Source organism: Macaca thibetana, chromosome 3 (genome assembly GCF_024542745.1).
Source record: "Macaca thibetana thibetana isolate TM-01 chromosome 3, ASM2454274v1, whole genome shotgun sequence".
Lineage (NCBI taxonomy): Eukaryota > Metazoa > Chordata > Mammalia > Primates > Cercopithecidae > Macaca > Macaca thibetana.
In genome coordinates, this window is record NC_065580.1 from 104,529,561 (window position 1) to 104,556,776 (window position 27,216).

Sequence of the window (27,216 nt, forward strand, 5' to 3'; positions counted from 1 at the left end):
CACTGAGAGTGTGTCAGGGTGCCCGATGGACTGTACCTTGTCAACAGAGTATTTTTATTGTTTTTTTTTTTTGGTCAGTTTTAATGGTGAAAAATATTAATTTATTGTAGTTTTAATTTAATTTGATTTTATCTTAATATGAAGTATAGTTTAATATCTTTTCATGTACTGATATTTATCAAATTTAAGGAGAAATTGATTGTAACTCTCATCTGGATTTTAAAATATTAAAATATAACAATCAAAATGAGAACTAATGAAATACGATACTTAAGTTATATGTATTTCCACTTTTGTGGAGAGTCTTTTGTTTCTTTCTGTACTGGATTGTTGGTTTTTCTTGTTGATTTCTAAGGGCTTTTATAAGCAAAGGAAATTGGCCTTTTGTGACATGTGTGACATTTCTTGATTTGTCACTGTTGATTCTGTAGTAGTATTTTCTCGTGCAGATATTTTAATTTTAAGTTGTTAAACTCATCCACTTTTCTTTAAAACCTTCTGGATTTAGTGTCACATTAGAAAGGCCTTTCCCACTTTGAGATTTAAAAAAAAATTCCCAGGATTTTTTTCAATTATTTTGATGGTTTTACATTAATAATATGTTCCTCATCTTTTTATGATTTTCCAGAATTTTCCTGATATTTTTGAGGGAGGCCATGTTTGGACTTTCCATATAAATCAACATATCACCTAACAATAATAATAATTTTTACTTCCGCTGATATACGTTTTAATTCTTATAAAACTGCTGGCTAGCACCTCAAGAACGACATTAAATGTTACTGATGTATTTGTCAAGTTATTCCTAACTTGAATGGCAATATCCCAATGTTTCTCTATCACGCATGGGACTGGCTTGGAGTTGATATAGATAGCATCTTGTTAGGGAAGTATCCACTCAGCCCTACTTTCTTTTTTTATTTACTTTTTTTCTTTTTAATTATTATTTCTTTTGAGACAGGTCTCACTCTGTTGCTGAGGCTGCAGTGCAGTAGTGCAATCATAGCTCACTGTAATATTGAACTCCTGGGCACAGGAGATCCTCCCACCTCAGCCTCCTGAGTAGCCATTGTGCCTGGCTAACTTTGTACATTTTTTGTTGAGATGGGGTCTCACTATGTTGCCCAGGCTAGTCTAAAATTCCTGGCCTCAAATGATCCTCCTGCCTTGACCTCTCAAAGTCCTGGGATTACAGGTGTGAGCTACTGCACCCAGTGTTTTTAAAAAATTTTGGGTGATCCTTCTACTTCAGCTTCCCAAGTAACTGGGACTGCAACCATGTGCCACCAAGCCCAGCTTCGACCCTATTTTATTAAAAGTGAAATTAACATAGTAAGACAGAATTTTTGAATATGTCTTTATTATTATACTTTCTCCTGATTGCCTATTAGAATGCTCTAAAATTAGACCTTATTCTTTCTGAACTATTAGGAGCCACAAGATTAAACCTACTCAGATTCGTAAACCTACTCAGATTATGTTTTAGGAGGGTGCTCTATTGGTGGAAGGGAGGACTTGCTTTTGGGGAGGGGTCTCCACTTGTTCTAGTAAGGACCACTTTGGTGGTTGCATGCAAGACAAGTGTATTGGCCTTATTGTCCACCTCAAAATGCAAGTAGCAGACTTAGCTATTGGGGAGTATCATTACTATGCATATAATAAAAACTAATGCTTAATATGAAAAATAAATATAATAATGGAAAAGAGTGTCCTGTGGCTAGAGAAGGGTGCATCATCCTTACACAAAGTATGTAAATGTGAGAGATAGGTGGCATTCTGCCGCTCTTTTGGAAGAGGGGAGGCATCCTTGGACAAAGGAAAGAGATATGATTTAAAAACAAAAAATCCATTGTCAACTAAGGCTAAGATTTCCAAGTCTTCTCTTTTGGCTTGTTCAGCAAGTTTCAGGCTTCATCTCTCTAGACTTCTCAAAACATTTTTCTTCAACAGCATCACTTTGCTTGTGTCTCTAGGTTTGTACTGTGATTCTGTGTTGACTAACTACTTACACGTAAGAGCGGGAAAGTGACCATCTTATATTTTTGTTGAAATAAGACAATGATAGAAGGAAGGTGACCTTCTAGGTAATTATGATGAGATACCATGTTTTTCCCAGCTTCCTCCTTCCTTATGCAAGTGTCAGTGGGTTAAACAATTACTTCCAGCTCCAAATACTTTTATTTATCCACTATCCCTCATACATCTTTTAAACCACACTCTCCTTCAAGCCTGCCATGTCTTCTCACCTCTAGGACTCAGAACATTGGATGTCTTATGTTTCTAGTCGTTTTCTACTATTCCTTTTCTATTTGTTTTTGAAATTTAGCTCAGATGTCATCTCCTCTGAAGTCTTTTCTGGTCACCCTAATGACTTACTCTTTCCTCTATATGTAGTTTGAGCATAGTTCATTGTTAACACCTATCACATGGTTGTGTAATTATGTTTTTAGGAGTGTAGATGAGATAGTCAAAAGTAGACTTGTATGGTTTAACTTATTAATTTAGTTATACATACATATTTAAAATCACTTGTTGTATGAGATGATATTTAGGGAACATTGCCATTTTCCATTCTTACATTTTGTAAAACAATTTCATTCAAACTAATCATATGCAACTTTATCATTAATCTTTGACATCACTTGTGCTACTCTTTGAATCATCAAATATGATTTTCCAGAGTAAACCGTCTTCATTTCCATTTAGGTTGCTTGAGATCCAGTATTTTTAAAATCAATGCGTGATTGCTATTGTCACAAGTATCCACTGATATAACATTAGGGAGACTGGTTTTTCCTTTCACCTCTAGGGTTATATTCATGAGTTTCATAATGTAACTACATGCTATACTACTTCTTAATATGATCTTTCAAAGGTTTGCGTGGGATGATATTCTACATTTATGAAATCTGAACTTTTGTTGCAGGAAAAATTTTCATGTCCTTGTTAAATTTCTTTTCTTTTTTAATGATTCCATTGGGTGACTGTGTGTAGTGTTAATTGGCATATATTCAGCCTAACAGGTCTTTCTGAAATAGTAATTTGGTGTTCAGAATTAAATAATTTAGAAAATGCCTTTTTAATATGTGAGATTTGTGAATACTTGAATTTAAGAGGAATTTCCTTTTCTAAAGTTTAAGTTCTGGTTAAAAAACAAAAACCTCCTCAGTTTATTTTGGGCATATATGGTGTTTTCTCTGAGAGTGGAATTTGTCTTAAGTTTATTTTTGTACAGGTCCTGAGTCTAGGAAGGCTACCTGTTAGAAAATAAGGAGATTACTGTAAGCAGCAACCTGGGATCTAGTTGTAATATTTCTTAGACTATAATGTGCCTATTAATCATCTGAGGATATTGTGAACTTGCAGATTCTGACTCAGTAGGTTTGGGGTGAGGCCCGAGATTCTGTATTTCTACCAAGTTTCCAGGTGTTATCAATGTTGCTGGTTCATAAGCCATACTTTGACTAGCAAGGACAAGCAATAATGCTGTATCTTTAAGAATTTATTAGAAACTTGTTTGGCTTCCTGTGAAGGTATCATTGGAAGGAAATAAAAAGCATATTTTGCATATGCAAAGTTTCACAATACTCCACTGGGCTCACTCATCCTCATGCCACTCTCTATGGAAGATGAGTAAAAATTTCCATTAAAGGAAAACCTTTTAAACCAGAATATAAATGAGGCTTTGCTGCTTTCAGTTGGTCAGAGCAAAAAAAAAAAAAAAAAAAAAAAGCAAATTTACACTGTACCTTGAAATTCTTTTGAATAAGAAGAACAAGCACATTCCAGAAACCTGGACCCATCTTAGAAAAGATCATTACTTTGCTAGGATTTTTACATTGTTGGAGATATGAAAAATGAAAGCCAAATTCAAACTGCAGCCCAGAACTCAGTGCTTGAGGTCTTTAAGCCAGTAATATTTTCCCTGTAAAATCTCCTTGGAAAGGCTTTCAGATTTGAGTCAGCTAGGGTGAACCAATTTTCTGAAATTTTGTTTCTGGAAGTATTTAATTGAGAAGAAAAACCCCAAGAACTCATCCAGAGTTGAATGTCATGCAGCAATTGGGAGAGCCTCAAAATAGCAACAACGGGAATAAATGAAGCCAAATGAAATCTGCAAATTATTAAGATAAAATTGGTAAGGGGCATAGAAACTTAATAAGAAGGAAATAAGAGAAATCAGTTTTCCAATACAAACTCTATACTGAGAGATTGTACAAAGGAGAACAGGGAACAAGAAACTTCTGTGAGCTAAAAAGATAGCAGAGGCTAAAAGTTCACAGAGACTAGATGACTCTCATTTCAGTTTGATTTCCTGTGAGGGATTTCATGTTTGTAGTCTTCAACGCAACCTCTTACAACTTCCCACAAAATAATCCCCGTAAACATCAAAGGATATATTCTCAAGAGTTCTAAAAACTGGGATAGGTAGAAACCAAATGTTGGTATCCAGAAGGAATTGGCATTGATCATAGGGCAAATAGGTCTTAGTTAAGGAGACTGATTCACTTTTCAGTTTATCACGTATTTAATTTTCCTTTGTTTAAACTGTCTGCCAAAAAGGAGCAGAAGATATTTAGTAATTCCTGTTCCTTTTCCTATTACCTGACACACATGTACACACAGAAAACCAAACACAGTTTTTTCCGTACTCTTTCTTAGAGTGCAGTTGCGTGAGATGGAGAGGTATACACCATCTCAAAACCTGGGAAAAATAAAATCAAAGAAAATATCAATAATACTAATAGAAGAAGTAAACCAGCATCAACCTATACCAACAAACTACTCTTATAATAATAGTGCCAAAGCAAATGATTGAGGAAATATGAACAACAAGCTTAGAAAAGACTCATGAAGGAAAATCAAAGATTTCAATTATAACCATAAATCTAATTGGGTTAAATAATTAGTTGAACAGTTGTCTTCAAAGACAATGTCAAATGGAATCAGTGTGAAAACTCTAACCATCTGTCATTTCTATGTGATATTAAAAAATAAAAAAAAACCTACTGGCTCACATGTTTTTGAAAGGGCAGCATCTTTTGTGCCATTGTTTTGGTTGTCAGAATTCTGGAATCCCCAGATGTTTCAGCCCAGAAACCCTGGCTCAACAACAGGCAGACATTGCTGAAAAGACCCAAAGACCTAAAACGTGCACGCAGAACATTGTGCTCAATCCCTTCTGGGCTGCAGCAGCCCCAGCTCATCTCTGCTTGATGCTTCTCAGGTACCATAACTGAATCATGATCATATTCCACTAGCCCTGCTTCTCTAAAGTTCCCTGTCTCAGCCAGTGGCACAACTCTCCATTCTCTTTAAAGCCAGAGGCTTGGGAATTACATTTGGAACCTGCTTCTTCTGCCCCATCCACCACTCACTGAGTCCTGTAGTGTTTGTATCATCAGTATTTCTTGAATCAATGACTCCTCAACTCTACTGCTTCCACCCTAGATCAAGCTTCTGTTTTCTCTCAGTTGATCTCCAGTGAAGGCTTCCTAACCAATCTCCTTATCTGTACTATAATTTATATTATCTTTAAAATTTTCATAGTGAGAGCTCTTGTTTTACATTCTTTTTTAAAATAGTGCTCTTGAAATATAATGTACATATCATAAAATTCACTTGTTGTAAGTGTACAATTCCATGATTTTAAAGGTAAATTTAGCGTTGTGAAACCATTATCAAAATCCTGCATTCCTTGAGGGCTGATCAGACATAGGCTTGATTTTCTAGGAAGACTCCATCATAGTTGGTCTCATGAGCGTCCATCAAGAGGCACCTAATGCCTGGTTGTACCTATTTTTGTGAGGTTAAGTTTGATTTGTGGGTTCAGGCATTAGCATGATCCACCCATTTTAAGTTTCTCACAACCTTCCCCCTGTGAGTTATAGCAGCCATCAATGGTTATCGTCTACAGCCAGACTGAAGCCTCTATGAACTGTTTTCCTCTTTTTACCCAAAGAGCTTTTAAAAATGAAAATCTACTCATGTCCTTCTTCTGCTTAAAACATGTAAAGTCTTGCCACAGCTCCATCTTCTTTCCCTCGCCACTGAATAAATATAGTTTTGTAGGATGCTTTCATTGCCTGTTCTCTGATTATTTTGCCGATCAGGGTAAGGACCCTCTCTGTAACTGCTCATCACTGAAGATCTAAAACAGTACTGTGAAATACTAGAGTTCATTTACTACTTGTTGAATAGATGAAATCGTGGATAAGCCAATAATTAAATGAAAGGATGATCCCATAGCACCTATAAAAAAGGCACATTGTGGGTTGCTGTTTTCTTCCCTCTTTAATGTGGGGACATATGGGAAAGGCAAGTCGAGGAGATCAAGCCAAAAGGAGGTGGTTTTGTAAGATTCTGGGTGGTTTGACAATGGGTCAGTGAGGTCAGAGACGTTTGAGCAGCATAGAGAAGAGACAGCAGAGGAGAAACTTCCTTGAATGCATACCAAGGCATTAATCTTTGGAGAGCAAAGAGAGGAGAGATATCCTTCAAACAAGATGTCTGTGCCCTGTGAATGCATGCGAGGCCACCCTGTGTCCCATTTCGATGGCCTTGAAGGCATCGTTGTGATGTGATAGATTCCAGCCTATCAAAGCAGCCCATTCATCCCTGTAGGTCTGTTGAGTCTCCTGGCCTTACTGTACGATACTGTGCCTGGCCAGAACCGTGGAGTGTGGAATTTCCTCCCCATCTGGGGAGATTCAGGCCCTGAAAACATCTATAGTATAAGAGTCCTTATTTGGGCAACTTAAGATTTTATAGGAAATTGGGGAATTGAGGTTGTAAGTAAACCTCGAAAGCTTTCATAAATATTTTATATGTTCACTAAATAAAATAGTGAAGTCAGCACAATAGAGAGAATAGCTGTGTATTTTACACACCTTTCATTAGGAAGAATAGGCATCAAATGATCCATTTTCTTTTATCATTAATTTTAGCTTACTGGCATATTTTTAGTGTTTCCCTCTTTTAAAACGGATACTTACAAACTTGTTTTGTTTTCTTACCTGTAATATGTGCACTCAGTAGGGTTTCTACCCTCTGTGATATCCCTTCTTTTAGGGGGTAGGCTGAATATTGAATACTCTTGTGATTTCATAATAAAGAGTCTCTCATTTCATGTTCTTATGTCATGACTGGATATATTCTGAAGATTCATCTAAATGTGGATTGAAATTCTTCTAGATAAAAGAACAAATATACCAAAGTAAAGGTGAGTTGACTGTTACACAGAAGTTAAGAAAACTGGATTCTGGAGCCACCTGGGTTTGAATTCAAATTCCATCCCTCTTTTCCTGTGTGACCTTGGACAAGTTACTTAACTGCTGTGTGCTTTTGCTTCCTCATCTGTAAAATAGAACAATCATAACAATACTTCACAGTGTTGAGTGAACATCAAATGACTTGTTAAAAGCTATTAGAAGAGTACCCAAGGGCCGGGCGCGGTGGCTCAAGCCTGTAATCCCAGCACTTTGGGAGGCCGAGACGGGCGGATCACGAGGTCAGGAGATCGAGACCATCCTGGCTAACACGTGAAACCCCGTCTCTACTAAAAAATACAAAAAACTAGCCGGGCGAGGTGGCGGGCGCCTGTAGTCCCAGCTACTTGGGAGGCTGAGGCAGGAGAATGGCGTAAACCCGGGAGGCGGAGCTTGCAGTGAGCTGAGATCCGGCCACTGCACTCCAGCCCGGGCGACAGAGCGACACTCCGTCTCAAAAAAAAAAAAAAAAAAAAAAAAAAAAAGAGTACCCAATACGAGGTAAAATGTATAAAAGTGAAAACTGTTAAGATTGATGTTATCAATGAAGTAAATCTGTGCCTATGAGAAATCTACCTATGGGAATTTGAAGTTAGGGAGGGATGACACTGTTCCTAATAGCTGGCATATGCACGTGGACACAAGCAGCCCCAAGGTTGCTGCCTGTGACAGAGCTTCCAACTTACTGTTGGTGAGATGAAAACAGCAGAAAGCAACAAAGCTTGGTTAGTTGTAAGAGGGAAGATGCACATTCCCTTTGCAGTTGAGCACCTGAAAAACTTGATCTGTCAGAGTAATCAGTTTTTCTTCATTGTCTGCTAATTCTGCCCAGAAAGGACATCTGTTGAGGGAGCCTCAAAACTGGAACAGTGTTATGGGACTGAAGAATGGGGAATATTTCCTGAGTCTAGAGCTCCTGGACCTTGTTCTGAGCAATGTGGCTCATGCAGAGAGATCTGAGTGTGTGCCTCCACCTCAGCCACAATGATCCTGAAAAATAGCATATGTTTTAGGAGCCTGTAGAGTAGTATTTTTGGAATCGTGACTTTGGTGCTTCATTCAAATAGGACATTGGAAAGCTAGTGCAAAAGACAGGCAGAGAAAGAGAGAGAGAGAGGAAGAGAGAGAGAGCAAGAGAGAGAGACAGAGAGACTGAGAGAGAGAGAAAGAGAGAGAGAGAGAAGCACTGTCAGGTTTTAAGGCTTTTACAGAAAACTCCATCAGGACCACAGTCTATCCCCAATCCTATATATTGTGCTGATGAAAACTTTTGGGTGGTGTTTATCATTTATCCCACATGTATTTTATCCTCTCTCCAGGAAAATAATGCAATGTTTGCCAATTATGTTACTGAAATAAAGAGATAGCACAGCTGCACAGCTCAAAGATCCTTTGATCCCTAGTAACTAACTATGTGAAACAGTCTTAAGAGGCTTTGGGGCTGTGATTGGTTCTTGAATAATTCTTGCAAGTGCCCACAATCCCTTTACTTTCTTTTGCAAATGTTCAAATCTACCTGTGTAATGCAAGGCCTGAAAACTTTCTAAAGCAAATTGTTAAATGCAGTAGTCTGAAATTTCCAAACTTCACCTTTCCCTTCTCTATTAAAATTAGGATAGTATTGATCCTTGGCCTGTCTCTGGCACTTTTTCAACTCTTTATGATTTCTCAGATTCTCGACTGCATTTTAAGATCACACCTGCAATTTCTTTTTGTTCCTGGGGTGGAATTACTGAGTCTGAACCAATACTTGAATTTAAGTGATTGCATTGTCTTTTTATCACCTCACCTGTATTGGGTGTTAAGTTGTTCATAATATATCAACCTCTACGGTTCCTAATTTTACAGTTTTATTTGAGTAACTCCCTCACACAAAACACTTCAGGTTGTTTTGTAACTGCCCTGACAAACCCATTTTTCCAACAGAAGAAAAAATTTTGGGGGGTGGAAGCAATGGTACCATTTATTGTTTAATTGTTTACACATTTATTGTAAACTGGGAATTTTCAGGTAAAATGTTGGTGTTAGTCAATGTTATTGTTGTTTTATTAGAAGGAACAGAAATCAACTTGGTTTTAAATCAGAAATCAACTTGATATTAAACCCAGAAGGAATTTGGGGGACATTACTGAGTTGGGTGAAGCATAGCTTCTTTAGAAACTAGAACCAGGAATTGGAAAATTGTCAACATTTTCCTGGAAGGCCAGTCACTCCAGAGGGCATTTATTTTTGTTAACTATACTGGTTCTGTAGAGTGAGTTAGGTAGTGGTCTCTGATGAAGACTGATCATCTGAACTTGAGGAGAGTCTGGTTCGGTAGGTGTGTGGTGGCTCTCAGAATCCAGAAGTTTTAAAATACTGCCTTGTCATGCTAATGATGAGTGTATTGGTCTGTTATTAGTCACACTGCTTAATAAAGACATAGTTGAGCCTGGGAAATTTATAAAGGATAGAGGGTTAATTGACTCATGGTTCCTCATGGCTGAGGGGGCCTCACAATCATGGTGGAAGGTGAATGAGGACTCATGTCTTACATGGTGGCAGGCAAGAGAGAGCTTGTGTAGGGGAGCTCCCATTTATAAAACCATCAGATCTCATGAGCCTTATTCACTATCATGAGAACAGCTTGGAAACGACCACCCTCATGATTCAATTACCTACCACTGGTCCCTCCCATGGCATGTGGGAATTATGGGAGCTACAGTTCGAGACGAGATTTGGATGGGAATACAACAAAACCATATCAATGAGCCAAATTTGAGAGCCATTGAATTAAACAGTGATTCTCAAACTTTAATCCCCTGAGTGCTTCTTAACACACACATTACTGAGCCTTCGCACTGAGTCTCTGATTCAGTAGTTGTAAGGCAGGGTGTGAGAATCTGCATTTCAAGGAGTTCCCAAGTGATACTGAGGCTGCTGGTCCATACTTTAGGAATCACTTATCTAAAGGGAGAGCCAGCTGTTGATTGGCATAGAAGCCAGAGTGTCTAACTTACTTATTATTTTCTAAATTTTAACCTTACCACTGCCTGTGTTACTCTCTCCTTGGGAGACCCCAGGCTCCTCTGTGTGGTGCCTCCACCAAAAATACTTAAACTTGTCAAAAAAAAAAAAAAAAAGCCCATAGTTGAGTTATATGAATAAGTATTGGGCACGGGTGCATTACTTCAATGTGGCCTAAAAATACACTACTTATCCTCTCAGTGCTGCCATCCAAAACCACTGTCTGTGACCTGAGCTGCATTGACTGAGTTTGAATTCGTCAGCCACCACATCCAGTTTTTACCCTTCAACTTTACTTGCTAGAAGAAAATAGAGGACATAATGGTTTGAAGGCTCTAATTATGTGCTGTGGAAAAGTAGGTGACTTCAAAGAGGAGATCTGGGAACATAAGGGAACATTTTCTTTCTTAGCAACCACATGGAAACCTGCTTCCTCTGTCCGTCTTCACCCCAACTGCCCTAAAATATAAAGAGAAATTGCCCCTTTAGCACATATTGAGAAGTTTTATATGGTTCTAGTCTTTCAAAGTAAAAATGGGCAAGCAGATATCTAGCACTGAAGGCGAACTTAGTTTTATAAGCTTCAGATCCTCATTTAGAAAAGCTGTACATGAATCTCATCATCACCTTCAAAAGGGCCTGGCAAAATTCTTCATGCCTCGCAAAAGTTGAGAGATGAAACTGGACACCAAGACAAGTCGTCTGTGTCCCATGTTTCATTTCCAATCCGAAACGTGGCTTGCACTTGGTGAATACTTCAAGTTTCTGATTCTTTTGACACAGGTTTGCCTTGACTTTTCTGCCTTGACTTTATCACAAATAATTCCTAAGATGCTTCATGCTGGAGAGGAACCATGTTACAGTGGAATTTTGCCTTGAAAGTTGTCTCACTTTTCCCCCGTAAATCTGGAAGATGAAAGACAAATTTCCGGGAGGTAAAATCACAAAACAAAATGGAAAAAAAGAAAGAAAAAATAAAAGAAAAAAATGTGGTTTATGTTGCATGTTTCTTGCCTCACCTTGGAATTGAAATGGGCTGCTTGCCTTGATTCAGAGTGGGATTTGCTGCAGCTGTGCAGCAGCAAATACCGTAGTACCTGATCTCCTTGTAGAGTCTTCATCAGTGCTCAGGATGGGAAAAGACAATGGCAAGTTTCCAAAGGACTGATGAGCAATAGCCCCACAGATGGATGACTTGCTTGACAACTTATTTAATTACTCCCTGGAAGATGATGATCTTTGGGGAATGAGCATCTTGCTTTGGAGATCCAATTGCCTGCAGGATTGCATCACTGTGTCTAAAATGTAGCTTTGGAGAAACTGAAAGAGAACATTCCTTTCTCCCTTCGGCTTCCAAACAGTTTGCATACAGTGGAGGCTTAGGTTCTAATTCTTTAATAAATCACACCATATAGACAGCTGCGATTCAGAGGAAACTGTACATGTTAGCAGGCTAGGAGCCATTCTCTCGTTAGAGGACCAAGATCAAGGGCTTCACTACCCAAGACTGACTCTTGTCTCAGCACTTCCAACTCAGATTTTACTTCTAGGAACCAAGACACATTAGAAACATTTTTCCCCTCCTCTGATCTGCATCATTTATACGCCCAACCTCAACACAGTCCTTGGAGAATGAGCTCATGCAGTCCTCATGGCAAGCTGCCTGATGTTGCTGAGTTTGGTCTCCTCCTTGAAGTGATGATGTCACAGGTACAAAAGCATCCCTCTCATATCTGAGGGAGTTTAGGCAGCAAGGACCATTCATCTGTTTACTTATTCATTTCGCAAATACATGTGGAGCTCTACTGTGGGGCACATCTTGAGCCACATGCTGGAGTACCATTGTGGATGGGACAGACATGGCTCCTGCTTCACGGAGCTGTAGTGAAGAATGGAAGTCAACACACTATCAATTACAGAGTAGCATATAAACGACCGTAAAGAGGTGTGAAGTACTTCAAAAACTCTACACATGAGTAATTGGTGCTCCAGAGGCTAGGAGAATGTGTCACACACACTTCACAGGAGGGGATCTGGCTATAGTTGGGGATGGAGGAAGCTGTTCTGTAAGGTTTTTTTAAGAAGGTTTTTTTTTTCTACGCTGAAATCTGGAAAATGCCAGAGGAATGTGGATGCATCAGAGGAAAGAAGGATTTGAAAGGGAAGTGAGGGAACAGCATGTACAAAAGTTCAGGGCCCAGATGAAACATGAAACATCCTAAAAAGTGATTTAGAATGAATAGAATGAACAGTGGAAGCAAGAGGTAGGGGAAGAAGGCAGAAGGTTTCCTTACCGACTTGTTTTATCCTGAGGGCAGACAGGAGCCACTGCAAGACTTAATCCATGAAAAAAATCTGATCAGACTTCCCTGCAGTATAAACCATGGATATGGAAGTAAAGTAACAGCAAATGTGTTCAGTGTTTCCTGCCTACTGGATATCTGGTATAGAAGTAAGTTGGCAGTTAGCTTTAAGGGATGGGGGCAGGGTCTTGCCTGGAGTTATGGATTTGGGAGATCTTCAACCTGTTTCACGTCCATGGGTATAGATGACAATCACCTTTGGAAGTATGTGCAGGTCAGAAATGATTAAATTCTAGTGGTAAGAATTCCATTGGATGCTTGCTGAAATGAAGGTTCCTGAGCCCCACTCCAGAGATTTCGATCCTGATGTTCTGGGTACATCATGGGAATCTGCATTTTATCCAAACTCCCAGTGTGCTTCTAATATACGTCGTTTGTGGATCAGATTTGGAGAAAATAAAATATAGGAGTAAAAGGCAAAGTCCTGGGAGAGAATTTGAAGAGCAGGATGACTGGAATGAATTATCCGGTATTATTTCCTTAGGGAAGTGTCTGCTGAGTCCCAGCAGATAAGAGCACCAGTTAGTAGTGGACAAAATAAGGACAGGGAAAGCAATTATCAGTGTGCTTTGCAGACAGCATGGTGTCTTTCAATGAGATTTAACAGGACAAATTTCTTACACACACACACACACATGCACACACATACGTATGTTATAGGGTGTGTGTGTATAAAGAGAGATTCTTAAAATAAATCAAAGGTTAGTTTAAATGGCCTTCTCCATTCCAATTTGTTAACTGCTTTATAAATACTCACAATGGATGTAGAAGGAGATGCTTCACAAACCTTGATGCAATAGAAAATCACTGACTTGTAGAAGAAGCGGCTTTTTATTTGGACAAAGTTAATGGAAATGTGAGAAGAGCATTTTTTGTAAGTTTTGAAACTTTTGGAAAAATATTTTAGGATGCCTAGTTCTTTAACTGAGTTCTAACCACTGGTGTTTGTTATCCCTTGAATTCTTTGGCAACACTGAATGATCGACTGTAATGAAAGTTTCCTTTATCTAATTAAGTGAGACTGTCTTATGCCACTGTTGTAATAACATAGCTTTAAAAAATATTCTAAGTATTTCCGCAATTAAAAGATTTTAATCTGACTTACTGAATTCAAATCTAATCAAAATGAGTAATTTTTATACAGTCATGACCTGAAGAAGAAGTAGTATTTATTGGTCCTATATATGCCAGGGACTGTTTAGGAAGGTTTAAAGTGAGATACTTTGCTTAGTTTTTGTAGAAACCTTTGTATTACCACTGTCAGATGAGGCAATTGTACCTGTAGTCACACAACAATTAAATGACCCAGCTCGAACTGGAACCAAAGTCTGGCTCCAAAGTAAATTATCAAAGAATTTGTGAGAGAATTGTGACTCATATTCAGTTTCTAATGATTTACTGAAGGCATCAGATTACCATCTTTTCCCACTGGCTTATATTCATGGGATAGAAACATAAAAGATATCTAGCAGGTCCCTTCTTGATACCTCATTCCTTGGGAGATGATTATCCTAAGAAAATACCAAGTTGTCTAAGCTCTACTCATCACTTCAAACTTGGTGCTTCGATCCATCCCTCCATTCATTGAATATTTATTGAGTGCAACATGATGCAAAATCTTGAAATGTAGTGGGCAACAGAGATGAGTCCCTTCTCTCAGGGAACTTATTTTCTTATGGACTATACAGACTCCTGGACTGTGATGGCAGTGATGAGGTTCCAGTGACCAACAAGTAGTATAAGAATTTGTGGTGAAGACCTTTCTCAAAAAATTTAATAATTGTTCTGCTCCATGAAGCTTATCAATCATAGCTTCTGGAGGCATCTTGGCTTGATGAAAGGTGTCCCAGTTGGGTAGAAATTCCCAGAGCCCTTTCATCACATGACGGGCCTTTTAGGAATTCTTTCCAAACTACAAGGTTCTGGAAGCTGCTTTAGTTTGGAAAATATTAGACTTGAAACTAAAACAATTCCCACTTAGTAGGATCTACTATCTTTGCCTCATTTTGCTGGTGATGCTCTGCAGGGGCCTTCTTCTAGGGATCATTTCCCAGGTTTTGCCTTCCCTTGTCCTGTGCCAGCTTTGGGGGAATTCCCAGTGAGGAGTGCTGCTCAGGCAACCTCTTTCCCCATTTCCACAGCCTCTTAGGGCAGAAAAACTCTTGAATCCATGTGGAAATGGAGACTTTAAAATATTTGAGACTTCAAAACATTCAAGGAAGAATCTGAACTTGTTCATAAAAGTTTTCTCGATCAGGAAACTTCAACTCAGTATTTAATTCAAGTCTTTTTTTTGAGGCTCTACAGGACATACAATGAATGCTTGTTACAGGCAACTTTCTGAGTTCTACTGCTCAGCCTGGAATAAGAAAGAGCCTGCGAGGGTAATTTAGATTTGGCTTCACTTGACAAGATGATGACTTGCTGAACCAATTCCTTTAAGGTTTGCCAAAAAAAAAAAAAAAAAAAAAAAGCAAGAGGAGAAGAGGCAGAAAAGGATTTATCATGTTCGCAAAATGCTCAAGCAACGCCCTCCTTTTCCCTGCAGTGACCCGGAGTTTGTCTCAGATACAGTAGTTGCCTCATGCTCTCCAGGGTGATGCTATGATGGATCATCCTTCTGGGCTTCCCATTGGAAGTAAAAAGCAGACAGTAACATATCTCCTGTCATGGTGGTTGATATGTGATCTGAGGGGCTTTAAGCCAATTGGGAATGCTCTTTGAAATGAGCAGTAAAATGAATTAAGACTATTTGAGAAGGCTGCAGGGAAGAGTAGAACCTGAAGAATCTTGGGCTCCATTGTACTTGAGAAACATCTTCTCATGAAAGTGGCATCGCTTTGCACATAGCCAAGTTAATCTCCTTCACGTTGTAGGCCTTCAGATTTTCCCAAGTGGCACAGAAGAAACAATGGCTTAGTGATAGATAACTTGTTGACCCTGCTCATAGCAGGATCCACTGCTATCACAGTGTGTCCCCTAAGGCTAGTCTTCATACATCTTGGGGAACCCAGACTCTTCAGGTAAGAAATGTTCTTATTGTAACCCTGGACTGTGAAAGAAAGACGTCTGATGGCACTAGGGCGACAAAGATTTAGCTTACTCAGTGTGGGAAATAAATCTAGTGTCATAGGGCTGTGTGCCTTTGTATGTTTTCTTGCTGAAAGAGAAGAAGCACTGCCCCAGTGGCTGAGGGATGTTAGTCCTAGAATCAGCTCCTCTGAGCTCTCTGTCCTTCCCCCATGCTTGTCCTGTTCTCTGTCTCTCTCCATGTTTCTGTCTTTGCTGTCCTGAGTACATTCCTCCCAACTTCCAATATCCTTTGCCAAATGTTTAAATCATCTTCAAGTCTCCTGAGGAGGGCCTAAATGTATGAACTCCTACTCCCGTTATAGAAATTTGACATAAACATTGGATAAAGAGAAAGTACAGGGGTTTCCAGAGAATACTGGACTATACCTTCTCCTGTAACACTTTCATAGGAATTGTGTGGCTATCACACAAAACACTCGAGGTGTTCCAAGTTATGTTTAGAATGCATTTGTGATCACTTGGGTTTAGTGGGTGATTTTGCCTATTTTATTAAGAGGAAAGTTTCTTTTGTATGTCTTTATTCACTTAATGAAGCGGACCACTGAGAGTTTAAGATGTAAAAGAATATGTTGGTAGACTTTGTCTTCTGTTAAAGTATGCCAAAGCTGGAAAAACAAAACAAACAAACAAAAAAAAAAAAAAAAACAGCCTCCCTTGATTCCAATGGTTGTTTTTCAAGAACAACCTTTTTCTTATTACCATAGCTTAATGGAAATTGGATGGAAATGCTAGTCTGAATAAATTAAAAATCTGAAGAGTATTTCACTTTCTTTATTTGTAATGGTTTTTTTTCAAGTTAAATTAATATGTGTGGGTGGACCACTTGAGGTCAGGAATTCAATACCAGTCTGATCAATATGGTGAAACCCTGTATCTACTAAAAATACAAAAACTAGCTGGGTATGGTGGCCTGTGCCTGTAATCCCAGCTACTGGGCAGACTGACGAAGGAGAACTGCTTGAACCCAGGAGGCAGAGGTTGTAGTGAGCTGAGATCGCACCACTGCACTCCAGCCTAGGTGACAGGGTGAAACTCTGTCTCAAAAAAAAAAAACCATACATATGTGTGTGTGTATGTGTATATATATATGTATGTGTGTGTATATATACACACATATGTATATGTATGTGTAGGGGGGGTAAAAAAAGATCAAATAGTGCTAAAAGTTCTTGATGAAACCAGTAATGTCCCATTCCTCTAATCTCTGTTCCTCATATGTATCCTGTTCCTCATAGGTAACCAATTCCAATGCTTTTAGCTGTTTCTTCTGGTGTCTTTCTCCATATCACTCAATTCTATGCATGCATCTTTCTTGACGTATCAGTTTAGATATGACCTATAGACTTTCTGTAGTGGTAGAGATGGATTATTTTAGCTCTTTTGCATTTTAACTGACCTCATTATCTTGATATGTCACCTTCTGATATTAATGCTAATAATAATACAAATCCTGAATATGCAAATATGTATCAAAATCCCAGACTCTGCACTCAAATTCTGATACAGTAAGTACAAGGCGAATTCATTTTATGCAATAAACTTGTTTTTAGGGAATGACTTGGATAATTCTGATGCAAGTGCCCAAAGAAAGAAAGTTTCCCAAATAGGAGAAACTTGGGTTCTGAGTTTTGCTCTTGATTCTTTGGTAGGTATCAGGTAATACAGAATTTTCAGAATTGTCAAGGATATAAAGCTGTAGTAACTTGTAAGCAATGATTCAGGAGTTCTATCTTAATGAATAAATAAAAGGAATCTGTAGACTTCACGTAAATTGTTTGTATATAATCATGTAATTGCTGTTTACAAACAAGCTTGAAAGTGGTTTGTTCTTCCTTAAACACAGCAAATATGGTCCTTCCAAGACAGTTTGCCATAAACTTTAACTTGACCTTTTAATGAAATGATTTATAATATTTTAAATGATATCTGAATTGCTCCCTTTGATTTTTAAATATACATTTGCATTTGCCTGGGAGGCTGTGGGGAAGGAAGTAGAGGGTAGGTTCAGCAAGTTGAAGTTCAATCAAACACAGGGGCAGGCACACAGGGGAAAGACCTTCACAGCCCAGCTTCTGGCAAATGGGGGGTGTCTGGGGCCTGAGATGATATAGAGGATCCCAGGAACGCTGAGCCTTCTTTTAGGAGCTGAGAGTGCATGGTATTCACACATCCAGCAAGGCAAGTGTCAGATCCTCTTTAGGAAGTTCTAGCTGCAAGAAGGAGGATCTACCTTTTAGTCTGTGATCGGGGCAGAGAGAGCGGTGGTTGTAGGTCTCGGATGCTAGGCAGATTAAATGTTCAATGACTAAAGCAGTGACTGAGGCGGAAATCCAGCCTGAAAGCCTGAACCAGTGTGAGTGAGAACAGATCGGGAGACTTGATTAGCACTTAGTACTCATTGCAAGTCTCAGGCGTGTTTGCTCATGAACCAGATTTGTGGAATAGCAGGGGAGCCTGGAGTGTGTCCCTGTGCTGCACTCCTAAAAGGACAAGCGCTGGGTATAGAGTCCCAGGATATTTTTAAACTGCCTGTTAGTTTTTCGCATTTATTCAGAAGCTGGAACAGGTCTATCAGTTGACTTGTCCAGCTCCAGCTCCAGGGAGTGTGGGAGGGCAGGGTCAGGGCAATGAGTTGGTCTGGAAGCCGATACCTGTGGTCAGGAGCTGTCAGGATGAAGGCTGAAGAACTCTTTTGGAGTTTCAGAAACAATTCTGGACTCCCTACTTTGGGTTCAACATTAGAATAGTCCTTTGTGGCCTGGCATAGTAAAAAGGGTAATTCAGGATCCAGTCCCTCTGGTGAGCTGGGATGAGGGTAATGGGGTTGAGACTGGGTGATCCTCTTTCTTTAGCCCTGATTAGTCTGGAAACTAGGTTTAGGTTGTGGCTCTGGGGAGCTGGATTTGGATCAGTGGTGGGGACAGGATTAGGGACAGTCAGGGAGATGAGGCAAAAGGATGACTATTGGACAACACAGACATTCAACTATCATCATTGTCATGCATCACAGTTTTCCCGTTGGATTATTTCCTCTTCGTGGATCAACTTAATGCAAAAATTAAATAGGTTTTGCAATGAGGGGAATATGGAAACTTCTCATGCAGTTTTCTTTGGATCAGACCTCTAAGCAAGCAGCTGAAAAGCCATGTTGTTGACTTCAGCACAGCAGTTCTGATTCTTTTGGTTCCTGGGTTACTTAAGACAATGACCATCGTCTGAGGACACTCTGCTTAAAGCATACGGGGGAAGGAAGAGTGCACTTCTCAGGGCCATCAGATTGATTACAAGAATTCAGAGTTACTAAAATGAAAATGGCCACTGTGTTTATTTATAAAAGTGCTTTGTTGGTCTTCTAAGTTGAAGTTGATGACAGATGTGTTTTTAGAGAAAAAGTGCAAACTCCAGAGACATAAGCATCTGTTCTTTCTCAGCCTTGACTCTTAGGCTCATACTTCATTTTTTAACCACACAACAGGCTTTATTTCTTTCTACTGAATACCTGAAAATATGGGTGTAAATGACTAATATGGATTCTTGACAGTTTTACTGGAACAAAACTCCTGTTTTCTGGCTTTGATGGCCCATATTTGGCTGTCTCCGTGGGTGGCTGTTGACTTCCTCTTCCTTGCCTTGTAGCCCATATGGCATCGCAGTCTGCTAAGTGAGCTTGCTGATGTGAGTGGTGATGTATGGTGTTTCCCTGGGACCGTAGAGTTCATTTGCATGACCCAAATGTGCTGCTAAACTTTGATTTGCTTATCATGGTTGTGAGAATTACGGCATGGAGGTAGACTTCAAGAATGTAAAAGTCAGAGCATTAATATAAGTCAACAGTTCTCAAAGTGTGGTCAGTGGACCTTTGGGAGTCCCCAAGACCGTTCCAGGGGGTCCACAAGGTAAAAACTATTTTTGTTATAACACAAAGACACTGTTTGCCTTTTTGGCTATGTTCACATTTGCTCCGATGGTGAGTAAAAGTGCTGGAGTCAGCGCAGAGCAAGACAGTGACATAAAGTGTACTAGTTGTCATTTGTTATTCACCACTGTGTACTCTCAGTAACAAAGAGAAAGAACAATGCCATTTTTCACTTAAAAATCTCCTAGATGAAACTAAAAATTATTAGTGTTTATTAAATCTTACTCTTGAATATACACCATTTAAACATGAGAAGTATGCAAAAATAAAAATTGATTGCATATCGAAATTCAGTGAATGTCTAGAGGAAAAACACTTATGTGTTTATTTGAGTTGTGAACTGACCCAACTGCTATTTTCATGGAATTCCATTTCTACTTGAAAGCATGATTTGACAGACAAATTATGGTTATTAAGAATTGAGTATTTGGCAGACATTTTCTCAAAAAATTTTTAAAAATGAGCATGTCATTTCAAGGAAAACAAGTGGCAGTATTTGTTGCCAGTGATAAAATTTGAGCTTTCAAGTGAAAATTCAAATTTTGGAAAATTTTTATCTCTCATTGGGAGCTTGACAGTTCTATAATATTCATATAATTCTCTGAAGAGATGCCATTAAAAATGTGATTTATTTTTGATATTTTATAATGAAGTATACCAATATTTGGAAGATCTGCCCAAATCAATATATTCCACATGACTGATGCATAGTGTTACAAAAAATAATGCATGGGTAGAATAGAATATTCACTCAAAGTACAAGATAGAGCAATACATTTTATTATAACAGAGAATGGTTCATTGATATGGTTTTATATTGGTATAATATCAAAGAAGAGTACCCACAATTATATAAAATTGCTATTAAAACCCTCCTCTATTTTAAAACTACATTTCTGTGTTTAGGTTGGGTTTTCTTGATACTACACCCAAAACAACATGTTGCAATAAACTGAATGAAACAAATAGGAAAATCCAATGTCTTTTATTAAGTGAGACATTAAAGAAATTTGCAAAAAAATTAAAACTATTCCATATTTCTCACTAATTTTTTTGGTTTGGAAAATACAGTTATTTTTCATTAAATTGGTTATTTATGTTAGCATGAAATGGATTTTTGTTATTTAAAAGGAACACTTAAAAATTTATCAGTTTTATTTCTAATATAGTAAACATCAATCTGTAGATAAGATATCATTCAAGTCAACCAAAACTCTTTGGTAGGTTCAATAATTTTTTTTTTTTATTATTATACTTTAAGTTCTAGGGTACATGTGCACAACGTGCAGGTTTGTTACATATGTATACATGTGCCATGTTGGTGTGCTGCACCCATTAACTCGTCATTTACATTAGGTGTATCTCCTAATGCTATCCTTCCCCCCTCCCACCTCCCCACATTAGGACCTGGTGTGTGATGTTCCCCTTCCTGTGTCCAAGTGATCTCATTGTTCAATTCCCACCTATGAGTGAGAACATGCAGTATTTGGCTTTCTGTTCTTGCGATAGTTTGCTGAGAATGATGGTTTCCAGCTGCATCCATGTCCCTACAAAGGACATGAACTCATCCTTTTTTATGGCTGCATAGTATTCCATGGTGTATATGTGCCACATTTTCTTAATCCAGTCTGTCACTGATGGACATTTGGGTTGATTCTAAGTCTTTGCTATTGTGAATAGTGCCACAATAAACATATGTGTGCATGTGTCTTTATAGCAGCATGACTTATAATCCTTTGGGTATATCCCCAGTAATGGGATGGCTGGGTCAAATGGTATTTCTAGTTCTAGATCCTTGACGAATGGCCACACATTTTCCACAATGGTTGAACTAGTTTACAGTCCCACCAACAGTGTAAAAGTGTTCCTATTTCTCCACATCCTCTCCAGCACCTGTTGTTTCCTGATTTTTTAATGATTGCCATTCTAACTGGTGTGAGATGGTATCTTATTGTGGTTTTGATTTGCATTTCTCTGATGGCGAGTGATGATGAGCATTTTTTCATGTGTCTGTTGGCTGTATGAATGTCTTCTTTTGAGAAGTGTCTGTTCATATCCTTTGCCCACTTTTTGATGGGGTTGTTTGTTTTTTTCTTGTAAATTTGATTGAGTTCTTTACAGGTTCTGGTTATTAGCCCTTTGCCAGATGAGTAGATTGCAAAAATTTTCTCCCATGAAAATTAATTCAAGATGGATTAGAGACTTAAATGTTAGACCTAAAACCATAAAAACCCTAGAAGAAAACCTAGGTAATACCATTCAGGACATAGGCATGGGCAAGGACTTCATGTCTAAAACACCAAAAGCAATGGCAACAAAAGCCAAAATTGACAAATGAGATCTAATTAAACTAAAGAGCTTCTGCACAGCAAAAGAAACTACCATCAGAGTGAACAGGCAACCTACAGAATGGGAGAAAATTTTTACAATCTACCCATCTGACAAAGGTTCAATAATTTTTAAGAGAGTAAAGGGATCCTGAGATTAAAAAGTTTGAAAACCACTAGTCTAAGCTATACTTTTCATATGTGATGACACCAGCTAAGAATTCATATCTAGTTTATATACAATCCAGATCGTGTTTTCTTTTTTTTCTGTGTGTGTGTGTTTTTTTTTTTTTTTTGTAGCATTACCATTGTCGTTTGGTTTCTTCGTATTTGTCCAGAAATGTCCATAAGACGTCTTTGCTGGTCCTCAATCTTGATGCTCCCAGATGTGCACATTGCGTACCTGGGAGGAGGCACTAACCATGGGTTCTACTCACCTGGAGCAGAATAGAGGAGCCTGTGTAGAGTAAAGACAAATTGCCATTGTCTTTTCTATCTGGCCAACTCCTTCATGTGGAGAGATGGACAGCTAAGCTGAAGACATGGCAGTTAGTCTATTGCCATGAATGATTCAGGCTGAATGATTCTACATGAAGCCTTTCTTATCTAAAGACATAATTAGAATTTAGAAAAGTGATTATGAGTTTCTGATGAAGAATATTGTCATCATGGAATATTAAATGGTCAATAAAATGTTAATTATGAAAAATGAAAAGTGCATGCTAAGATTTCAAGTAGGGAAGGTAGAATACTCAGTGGTATTGCAGTCTGTCAACAAAAACTTGTGACTATTTCTTAGAAAAAAACATTGTGCTAGACACTGGGATATGGTGGTGAACAATTGACACAGTCTTTGACTATAGATATAAAATTGTTTGAGCATGTTGTGTCAAATTTGAAGGTCAAAAGTGAAAATGAAAATAGATGATTGGGAAAGCTGGTTCAAACCTCTCACATTTTTTCAAATTAGTGTGTTTTGTTGATAATATTTTAATTTCAGTGTTCGGGGACCAGGCTAGAGATGGGAGTGAAATTCATGCAATTCAGCAATCTCGACCCCTGCCTCATCAGAAGAGCATGGCCCACATGGAGGAGAAGCAAAAGGAAGGGAGCTGGTTCTTGCTGCTCCCAGCTTAGTGTCCTTGTCTAATCCCAAAGCTCCTGCTTTACTGTTTTCCTTGTTTACTCAGTTCCTTGACCCAAACCAACCCAGTCTCAGTCTCACTTGTGGCCCTATGAGGTCCCTCCTAAAGAGACCTACATGGGGTAAACAAGCTTTTTCTTTGGATCTTTATTTCTGCCATTGCCACCTACTGAGGATTCTATAAGGGATCTATTTGTTTCAAATGTGTCACTTTTTTAAGGCCTCCCAGAGACAGGACTAAGGGGCAAAGTTTGCTAGGCTGAAAAAGACAGGAGAAAGACCTGACTGAAACATTCCTCGGTATATCCTACAAATACCCCTTTTAAAGGCATGGAAACCACATATCCCACATAATACGCCTGGGGAATTTGTAGCCAGCTATGTTTTCAGAGGATGTGGGAGGTAGAGTTTTTATAATATGGTTATTTATAAATATTCCAGAAATGCCAGACATTGGTAGGGTGACCTGGTTTATAGAATTGGAAAAGGGCCATGTTGAAACCTAGAATTCTTTTCTTTTTTCTACAGTTAAATGAATAAAAGTTCCAAAAATTCAATTCAATACTGAGCAGGAATTTTGATGTAGCTTGTATTGACAAGAGTGGTTTTTGGAATTCATAAAAATATAATCTTAAAATGGAATTTGATGACCGTATTATTTGATATCATATATATATATAGATGGGAAGAAAAAGGTTTTGGGGCATACAATCAATTGCTCAATATACAGACTTGTTTAACTAATAATTGTCAGCAAGAAATTTACCTCAAGGAGGAAGAACTATACAGCTATAGATCCTTAGGAAAGGCCTATAGTAGTAAAATTGAAGTTGATCAGCATTTTCCAAATTGTGTTTCCCTTTATATCATACCAGAATATGTTCAAGTGCCATGGCAAAAGAGTTCTATGGTCAAATAAGTTTGAGAAACACCATATCCTATATTTCCCCAATGGAGTATCCATATTTGTTAAAAGATTTTAAAAAGCCCTCAATGAAGGAACCTATTTAACTTTGTTTAACCCAACTTTACTCATTTCTTGGTAGAAGTCTTGTGTCATGGAAACACTATTAACATCTTATGCTATGTAGCTGTCATACTGCATATATCAATTGCATATATCAATGCAATTGATAGAAATTACGTTGTTTTTTTTTTTTTTTTGAGATGGGGTCTTCTCTGTTTCCCCAGCTAGAGTGCAGTGGTGCAATCATAGCTCACTATAACCTGGACTCCTGAGCTCAAGTGATCCTCCCACCTCAGCTTCTCGATTAGCTGAGACTACAGGCACTGCCACCATGCTTGTCTAATTTTTTATTTGTTGTAGAGACAGGGTCTCACTATGTTGCCCAGCTGGTATCAAACTCCTGATCTCAAATGATCCTTCCACCTTGGCCTCCCAAAGTGCTGGGATTACAAGCCTGAGACGCTGTGCCTCGCCATACATTGATTTTTTTGATGGAGAGATTTGGCTAATCTGAGCTGCTTGTGTCTCTGAGGAAGACTGAGGTGAATGTTGGCATGTGTCAGTAAGGAATTCTCATTGTCTTTCACGTTAGGTCAAGTCTTTCGTGTGGACAAAAGGACAGCCAGGCTGGGAATATGACTATTAGCTGGAGGAATTCTGTGTGCAAAAGTCACAGTTATCTATTTCATCCTTCCTTCTAGACCTCAGATGGATTGTGGTTACTGCATCCATCAATACTGTTTTTTTAGTTTTTTGTTTGTTTCAGAAAAGGCATTTAAAAATTGGTAATAGCAGCCTACTATATCTGCGGGGTTGCCTCACATGTTAACAGGGAACACCAGCCTATTTGTGGCATTGGTAAAGGAAGCATGTCAGCATGTGCTGTTTTTCACAGTGAGATGAAATGATTATCCCCCAACCCCCAAACAAACCCCTCCTTAGGAAAACAAACACTTGCAAGTTTATTTTATAAAATCTGTGTTGAACTTATATAAATATATTGTGACAGCAACTGTCATACTGCATATATCAAGAAAGTGCTTTGAAACTTTATGCAAATACATGGGTGATATATACACTACTGTACACCCCAAAGACTACCCATGTGTTCTTGGTGCCAAGGAAAACACAAATGTTCTCCTAACTTTTCAGAGGAAAAGTCACCACAGCTCTGTACCTTTCACAGCCCCGTTCTCTTGGCCAGTGAAATATACTTTGACTGGCTAAACCCAGACAGTGGGGTGGGGACGAAGGTGCCAGAGGTTCATTTTTAATTGATAACACCTACAGAGCAAGCACTGTGCTCGACACTTTAAGCACACCGTTGCATATAATTTTCACAACAGCTTTGTGAGGAAATAGCATTGTTTAGAGATAAAATAACCAAGACTCCAATTAAATAAATTGCCCAAGGTCACTCTTTTATTATTCTATGGAGCTGCCTGGCATTTAAAATTAATTTGACCATATATGTATATAATAGCTAACATTTATTGAGCATTTATTATATGCCAGGCATTGAATTAAAAGCTTTACCTCCATTGTCCTATTCTTTGCATGAACTCTATGACACTGAATAATATTGTTTTTCCCAATTTACAAATGAAAAAATTGAAGCTTAGGAGAAGTTAATTAACTTTGGTGCAAAGTAGCAAGGAATAGAACTGGGAATCTGAAGGAGCTCTTAACCCTGGGAGTTTGTTCCCTTAAGCATATGTGTTTCCAGCTTTCCTCCTTGATTTAGAATCTGGAACTATTTCCTGGTTTGTATTGAGTTTAAGGCATAGATCTTCTCGTGTCATCAAGAACTAGGTTTTCCATAACATTTTAAAGTCATTATTTTTCCTCAAAGTTTTGATTTATCACCCATTATCTGGAGTATGGTATAAGTTCTGCATGCATGGATATTGTTATTTCTACAAATTGAATGATAGAGAAGATTTGGAGTCTTCAAGAGTATTTTAATGCAGACACCTCATATCTAAGTATTGGACGAAAGAAATGTCCTCTTTACACAGATTTGTAGCTTTTTGCCCATACCATTGGGCTACATTGGTAGCTGTGTACCCTTTGGAGTTCGGAATGTTTGAGAAGAGAATCCTTTAATATTTTTACCATGAACAATTTTGTTTCAAACACTGCTCCTTTCATTCCCAAGTTTTAAGAATGCTTCTGCTTTTTAAAGTAAAATTCATCAGACCCTCCAAGAAATATTAATGTTGAACACTTTGCTCTAGTGGTTGCCTGTTTCCCTACCATGGCATGTTTTATTAGTGTTGGAGTGAGAACAACCGTTTTCCAGCAGGATTGATTCTAGAGAGTGGGCCACTTTTCATTTCACGGTTAGAGACTGGGAGGATTTGGGAAAGAGGGAACAAGAACTAATCCTCAAGGCTACCACAGGCCAAACCAGGTCAAAGGCTCAGTAGATCATACTCTTTGTCCTAGACCACTGGAAACACTTTCCTAAAACAAAAACACTAAATGGTCATTGTATATGGAAGTCCACACAATGCATTTTAGGCAAAGTAGCATATTTTCTACCTTAAGAATTTTTGGAAGGGGGATGGAGACCTTTTGTTTTAGAGTTTCATTCACAGAGTCCATAAACACTTACCAGGTAGTCACTTATAACACATAAGCATTTAATACACTATCTAAATATTAAGAGAAATACTTCAACTGAAAGGGCAACATCCATAATCCAGACTTGGGAATGTACAGGACATTCTTCACATCAGAAATATGTTCAACCACTCGGAGCTAGCAATGTTCTGATCATGAGTTGATTATGCACATTGAGTTACTTGTTTATATCAGTTCTCTGAACTTGGAAACCACATGTAGTATCAATGGATGAGACTCTTTATAAATAATATAGACCAACCTAAGAAGTGATTTTCTGGATTTCCTGGTTAAAAAAAAAAAAAAAAAGCTAAGCGTTCAGCCTTCAGTATGTAAGTTTTCACGTAATCTGCCTGTTTTTAAGACATTACCATCAACTTTAAGTTAGGCCGGTAGAATAAAATGATCTTTCTGAACTGCTATGTCCCTGAACTCTGGACATTTGCCCCAAGAATATTCTCCTTCAATACTGGTCTTTGAAGAGAGCCCTAGGCATGTTCCGAGGGA

At 38.4% G+C, this 27,216-nt stretch overlaps 1 protein-coding gene across 2 annotated transcripts in view; it reads left to right on the forward strand.

Annotated features, from left to right (window-relative positions):
- BMPER (BMP binding endothelial regulator) overlaps window positions 1–27,216 on the forward strand; it is a 245,941-nt gene that overhangs the window by 97,228 nt on the left and 121,497 nt on the right. The window lies entirely within an intron of this gene.